The sequence below is a fragment of the Coregonus lavaretus genome, assembly GCF_964263955.1.
Source record: "Coregonus lavaretus genome assembly, contig: HAP1_SCAFFOLD_1785, whole genome shotgun sequence".
NCBI classification, from domain to species: domain Eukaryota; kingdom Metazoa; phylum Chordata; class Actinopteri; order Salmoniformes; family Salmonidae; genus Coregonus; species Coregonus lavaretus.
Window position 1 is genome coordinate 1 of NW_028165668.1, and position 7,821 is coordinate 7,821.

Consider the following 7,821-nt stretch of genomic DNA (forward strand, 5'->3'; position numbering starts at 1 on the left):
ATCCAGGGCCAAAGGCTTTCTCTATATGATTGTACGTTAATTCGCGTTTTAAATTGTCCTCACATATTTACATTTACATTTACATCATTTAGCAGATGCTCTTATCCAGAGCGACTTACAAATTGGTGCATTCAACTTATGATAGCCAGTAGGACAACCACTTTTTTTTTTTTTTTTGAATTTATTTAGGGCACAATTATATTTCATTTACATAAGGTAAGTAATGCCATGTATTTTAATTTCATATACTGTAGGCACACCTATTCTTATCGCTACAGGCTACACACTGCCAAAATCTGTCAAGATCCAACAGTTCCATTAGGTGCTTACATTCAGCTGTTGCAATGATGCCCCGGGGGCTAATGTGCTTTAATGACGCACTCCAGCTACCTTTTGAAATGTTCCTGTTGAAAAACAATATCCCAAGTATAAATACAGTAATATACACACTTAAGGGTAAAAAAAATAGCTTCAAGGGTTGGCCATCATTACTCTGACTGATGTCATCGGCCTCCATAGCCACAGGAAGTAAAGGTGCTGAGGGTGCTGTAGCACCCACTGATAAATCACAAGAAAAAATAAAAGAATATTATATGAAAAATATCCCCCAACACCCCCGATTAGAACGGTGCCTTCAGAAAGTATTCACACCCCTTGACTTTTTCAAGTGTTACAGCCTGAATTTAAAATTGATTAAATTAAGATTTTTGTGTCACTGGCCTACACACAATACCCCATAATGTCAAAGTGGAATTATGTTATTTATCTTACAAATTAATACAAAATGAAAAGCTGAAATGTCTTCAGTGAATAAGTACTCAACCCCTTTGTTATTGCTAGCCTCAATAAATTCAGGAGTACAAATCTGCTTAACAAGTCACATTATAAGTTGCATGGACTCACTCTGTGTGCAATAATAGTGTTAAACATGATTTTTGAATGACTACCTCATCTCTGTACCCCACACATCCAATTATCTCTAAGGTCCCTCAGTCGAGCAGTGAATTTCAAAGACAGAAACCAGGGAGGTTTCCCAATGGCTTGTAAAGAAGGGCACCAATTGGTAGATGGGTAAAAATAAAATAAAAAACAGACGTTGAATATCCCTTTGAGCATGGTGAAGTTATTATTTACACTTTGGATGGTGTATCAATACACCCAGTCACTACAAAGATACAGGTGTCCTTCCTAACTCAGTTGCTGGAGAAAAAGGAAACCACTCAGGGATTTCACCATGAGGCCAATGGTGACTTTAAGACAGTTACAGAGTTTAATGGCTGTGATAGGAGAAAACTGAGGATGGATCAACAACATTGTAGGTACTCCACAATACTAACCTTATTAACAGAGTGAAAAGAAGGAAGCCTCTACAGAATAAAAATATTCCAAAACATGCATCCTGTTGGCAACAAGGCACTAAAATAAAACTGCAAAAGAAAATTGGAAAAGCAATACACTTTTTTTCCTGAATACAAAGTGTTATGTTAGGGAAAAATCCAATACAACACATTATTGAGTACCACTCTCCATATTTTCAAGCATAGTGGTGGCTGCATCATAATAATAATAATAATAATAATAATATGCCATTTAGCAGACGCTTTTATCCAAAGCGACTTACAGTCATGCGTGCATACATTTTTTTTTTTTTAAATTTTTGTATGCTTGTAATTGTTAAGGACTAGGGATTTTTCAGGATAAAAAATAAAAGGAATGGAGCTAAGCACAGGCAAAACCCTAGAGGAAAACCTGGTTCAGTCTGCTTTCCACCAGGCACTGGGAGATGAATTCACCTTTCAACAGGTAAATAACCTAAAACACAAGGCCAACTCTACACTGGAGTTGCTTCCCAAGAACACATTTTTTTATTTAATCAATTTTGAATTCAGGCTTTAACAACAAAATGTGGAAAAGTCAAGGGGTATGAATACTTTCTGAAGGCACCGTACTTATCATAGAATTAAAACGTATACCTTCAAGGTATTGTATAGGGGTCATTAATTGGTGGTTAGTTTGTATGAGTTTAGTCTTACCTGTAAGGTGCATCCGAACACTCCGATCATGAGCATGGCGATACATAGGTATTCCGAGAACACATCCCACCATGGCTTTAGAACCCGGAACTCTGGGTTCTGTGATGAGGCAAAGTTCCGAAACTCAGTTACTGGTATCATCCTGATCACTGTAGCAAAGTGAGGAAGAAGAGGAGGAGGCAGAAAGAATGAGGAAGTGACCAGTTGAGGATTAAACCAAAAATAAGCATATCATAAACAACATATTACTATATCATAAAGTATGGCTTTAGTTATAGTCACTATATTACAACATATATATGTTTAAGGTTATAGTAAGCCCACCCCACAATAGAAAACGCAGGTTGACGTTTATTGTCATGAATTTTGCCCTGGAGGCAGAACCGAGTGATTTCCGCATGGCCAGCTGCAAAGTCAAAATCGGCTATATTGTAAAAATTCATGAAGACAAAAATGATCTTTTTGGTCTATATTTAAAGTTAGGGATTAGGGATAAAATCAGGTTTGATGTCTTGTGCCAGCTAGTGACCACTCTGCAGAGCTGCCTACAGGGTGCCCCAGTATCTGTGAGTTAGAAACCTCTAGCGCCCAGGAAGCTCCGATTCAATCTCCCATTCACCAACTCTGAAACGTTATAATGTCAAAATATGTTTGTTACTCACCAAAGAGTTTTGCTGAGCAACTATCTTCATTTACCACCGTTACGGCCGGTATGTGCTTTCAAAAAAGGTGTAAATAAAAATGTACAAGCAACCTTTTTTGGAAGTGCATACCGGCCATAACGGGAGTAAATGAAGATAGTTGCTCAGAGAACATTTTCTGAATAACGAACGTACACTCAATGGCCAATTTATAGGTACACCCATCTAGTACCGGATCGGACCCCCCTTTGCCTCCACAGCAGCCTGACTTTTTCGGGACATGGCGTTCAATCGTTGCTCAATTGCTATCGAAGGATCTAACATTTGCCAGGAAAAACTTCCCCACACCAGTACACCACCAGCCTGTACCGTGACACCAGGCAGGATGAGGCCATGGACTCATTCTGCTTATGCCAAATCCTGACTCTGCAATCAGCATGATGCAACAGGAACCGGGATTCGTCGGACCAGGCGATATTTTTCCAGTCCTCATTTGTTCAGTGTTGGTGATCGCGTGCCCACTGTTTTTAGCTGATAGGAGTGGAACCCGGTGTGGTCGTCTGCTGTAATAGCCCATCCGTGACAATGATCGACGAGTTGTGCGTTCTGAGATGCCATTCTGCATACCACTGTGGTACTGCTCTGTTATTTGTCTGTTTGTGGCCCGCCTGTTAGCTTGCACGATTCTTAACTTTTTTTTTTCTTTCACCATTCTCTGTAAACTCTAGACACTGTCGTGCGTGAAAGCCCCAGGAGGGCGGCCGTTTCTGAGATACTGGATCCGGCGCGCCTGGCACCGACGATCATACCACACTCAAAGTCGCTTAGGTCACTTGTTTTGCCCATTCTAACGTTCAATAGAACAGTAACTGAATGCCTCAATGCCTGTCTGCCTGCTTTATATAGCAACCCACGGCCACGTGACTCACTGTCTGTAGGAGCGATCCATTTCGTGAACTGGGTGGTGTGCCTTATAAACTTGCCACTGAGTGTATTTTGACATTATGACGCTTGCAGAGCTGGTGAATAGGAGTTTGAATCTGAGCTTTCTGGGCATTAGAGAGGTCTCTAATGCACAGATATCCAGGAGACCTCCAGGGCAAGATTAATGACACTAAATGCCAACTACTTAGAAAACTCATCTGACACAAAGACTGGATTATAAGCGACATGTCTCTACCTGATAATAACCAATAATTTAGGAAGAAAGATTTATTTTGAGTTTTCAAAAGGGGTTGGGGAGGGAATAGAATGTGTTTCTCCTGATGTGTCTCCTACAGTATCTATGAGCCTTGCATGGGAAAATGAGGGGCTGTCCTGTAGCCGGTACTGTAGTCCAAAGTGGATAAACTACGCTGAACAAAAACATAAACGCAACATGTAAAGTGTTGGTCCCATGTTCCATGAGCTGAAATAAAAGATCCCAGAAATGTTCCATACGCACAAAAGGCTTATTTCTCTCAAATGTTGTGCACAAATTTGTTTACATCCCTGTTAGTGAGCATTTCTCCTTTGTCAAGATAATCCATCCACCTGACAGGTGTGGCATACAAGAAGCTGATTAAACGGCATGATCATTACACAGGTGCACCTTGTGCTGGGGACAATAAAAGGCCACTCTAAAATGTGCAGTACACAATTCCTAGAAGCTGAAAATGTCCCAGTTCTTCCATGGCCTGCATACACACCAGACATGTCACCCATTGAGCATGTTTGGGATGCTCCAGGTTGACGTGTACGACAGCGTGTTCCAGTTCCCGTCAATATCCAGCAACTTCGCACAGCCATTGAAGAGGAGTGGGACAACATTCCACAGGCCACAATCAACAGCCTGATCAACTCTATTAGAAGGAGATGTGTCGCGCTACATGAGGCAAATGGTGGTCACACCAGATCCTGACTGGTTTTCTGAACCACGCCCCTACCTTTGTTTTAAAGGTATCTGTGACCAACAGATGTATATCTGTATTCTCAGTCATGTGAAATCCTTAGATTTGGGCCTAATTTATTTATTTCAATTGACTGATTTCCTTATATGAACTGTAACTCAATAAAATCTTAGAACTTGTTGCATGTTGCATTTATATTTTTGTTCTGTATAGTATGACAATACAACAACGGCTGATCAACAAAGAGAGGTCTCTCTCTTTAAGGAAAGTGATACAGTTGAGGTAATCATATCTTGGGTGTTCACTGTTGGTATAAGCCTCTAAATTCAAGAGGTACATGACCATTTCACAACAGGCTTGGTAATGTTGTCTCCCACGTGTCAGTGGATTTAATAGCCTAGCTAATGACTGAGAATGCAACTATTTCATTCTGAAAACTTTACTTATATTGACCAAAACTATGAACATTTCAACATGCTTTGTGAAAGTAGCTTACACTTTTATAGGGTAGCCAGCCTATAACTTATCCTATAAGTAATAAAACGGACACTTTATGACACATGTATTACAGTGCACTACCCAATGAATCAGGAAAACACAGACTATTGCACATGAGCCAATTGATTTTACAGTTCGTTATGGCCACCGCCATACCTTCTGAGAAAAACACCTGTCAGACAAAATTGAAGACCTCATCTTCGTTTACAAAAGTATAGGCTTAGACTATGAATTCACATAATCTCTTTTCAAAACAATTCATAGGAGTTATTTTTTAAGTTCAAATGTATTAAAGATAAAGAATACGTTTAAAGAACCAAAAGTTCTCATATATTTCTGATATGAATTGTTTCAGAGCGGGCAATTTACCTGAGCTCGTGCGAGATCCACAGGGGGAGGGGGGTAGTCCGCGAGTTGCTCTCCTAAAAGAAAGTATCAGAACGCCGACGCATTGCTGCCGGGCAAGTCAATAGGCTATTGATGCCGGGAAATCCTTCTTGTTTTCGGCTTTTAGTCGATGACAACATGGACCCAAGTTTAAGTTTGAGATAGTTGTTTGAGTGTGAGGTGTCGTTTAGTAGCCTACCACGCCACACATGATTGTCGAAGTCCATACAGGTAATACAAGCCTTCTGCCTCCTAAAACACGTACGACGCATCGACGCTCAATCTTCCTTTGACTGGCCCACCCAGTGACAGTCATGCCAAAAAAAATTATCAACGGATGTGTCAATGTTTTGCTTACATAGGCTATTAAATAGGAATGTCACCTTGACATTGATCTAGAATAAAGAGAAGTACATCATCATTATTATTCAGCATGTTTTGTTTCTTTCTTGGTCTGTATAATAATTTCTAGGCAGGAAAGTAGCCTAGCTGTCGCTAAGGAAACTCAACTCCATTAATTTCAATGGAGCCGAGTTGCGATGAGTGTCGGCAGTGGACCTCTGACTACATCGAGTCGGAATCAGTCGATACTTACAAAAATGCCCATTCTTTAATGTTTACCTTGTACCTATGTTTGTCCTGTGTAACTGCATTCCTTTATTTGGGTGCTGCAATCAGCAGTTTTTGATAAAAATAGCATTTTACCGACCTCCACCAAGGGAGCCGTTGTTAATGGAGAAGGAGCAGCTCAGTTTTGGCAGGGGATGCATAGAAAGCAATGTTTTAAATCAAAAACGATGCATTGCAACTCCCACTGACAACTCTATAACAATCAGGACAAGCACAGGTACACAGTTAGCATTAAATACTTGATCTTTATAAAAGTAACCAGAAGACTGGTAGTGCATGTTTGAAGTGGCAAACTTCATACATTTCGCAGTGCAATTTGACAGACATCACATAGAATGCAATTTTTTTGCAAAAACTACAGATTAGCAACACCCAAAGAAAAGAACGCAGATCACCATGCGCAATGCCAAGTGTCGGCTTGAGTGGTGTAAAGCTAGCCTCTAATGGACTGGAGTAGTAGAAACACGTTCTCTGGAGTGATGAATCAGGCTTCACCATCTGGAAGTCCCGACAGACAAATCTGGGTTTGGCGGATGCCAGGAGAAGGCTACCTGCCCCAATGCATTGTACTAACTGTAAAGTTTGGTGGAGGAGGAATAATGGTCTGGGGCTGTTTTTCATGGTTCGGGTTAGGCCCCTTAGTTCCAGTGAAGGGAAATCTTAACGCTACAGCATACAATGACATTCTAGACGATTCTGTGCTTCCAACTTTGTGGCAACCGTTTGGGGAAGGCCCTTTCCTGTTTCAGCATAACAATGCCCCCATGGACAAAGCGAGGTCCATACAAAAATGGTTTGTCGAGATCGGTGTGGAAGAACTTGACAGGCCTGCACAGAGCCCTGACCTCAACCCCATTGAACACCTTTGGGATGAATTGGAACGCCGACTGCAAGCCAGGCCTAATCGCCCAACATCAGTGCCCAACCTCACTAATGCTCTTGTGACTGAATGGAAGCAAGTCCCCGCAACAATGTTCCAACATCTAGTGGAAAGCCTTCCCAGAAGAGTGGAGGCTGTTATAGCAGCAAAGGGCGGACCAAATCCATATTAATGCCCACGATTTTGGAATGAGATGTTCTACGAGCATGTGTCCACATACTTTTGGTCATGTAGTGTATATGGAGTTGAGTTTAGGCTACTGTTCTAAATCTACTGTAGCCCAGTGCCTATTTGGCATTCCGCTGCCAGATTCACCAAGGGAATGCAAAATGTCAAGTCATCATGAATGGCCTGTACTTACTATTAATTACTGGGGTTATAGCCTACAGCTTGTAGTTACATAATAAAATAAGAAATAATATTGAACAAATATGAAACATTAAACCATTAATAATAAAATATGTAAACTATGAATGTTATTTTGCTAATTTAATCCAAAATCCACATCAATGTTATCATCAATAACTGGTATGACGAAAATCTGTGTTTAGGCGCCATCTTGTGGCAACATGATGCTGACCACAGAGTTTCTAAACCCAGAAGAGCAACATCGCGAGACTTCCGGGAACGCTTGCGAATCAGACCAGGCCGGGGTTTGGCCTTAGATAAGTCAATGAGAGAAGTGAAACATTCTTCCTTAGTTGTACATTTTTTCGAAATGTAAAAGGCACAACCTAGATTCGAGCCAATGTCTTAAGTAGTTGAGCATGTTATTACTCTAACCTCGTGAAATTGACAAACTGACAAGTTTTCATTTTCGTCAAAACTTTATAGCGAAGGCCGTGCCTTTAATTTGAAGGCCT

At 40.8% G+C, this 7,821-nt stretch overlaps 1 long non-coding RNA gene across 1 annotated transcript; it reads right to left on the bottom strand.

Annotated features, from left to right (window-relative positions):
- Positions 1–331: 331 nt before the first annotated feature.
- Positions 332–5,754, bottom strand: LOC311115624. The gene is made up of 3 exons (XR_014611301.1): positions 5,431–5,754; positions 2,034–2,182; positions 332–404 (listed from the first exon to the last, which is right to left on the bottom strand). It is a non-coding gene; the product is annotated as an uncharacterized lncRNA (long non-coding RNA).
- Between the last annotated feature and the right edge of the window lie 2,067 nt (positions 5,755–7,821).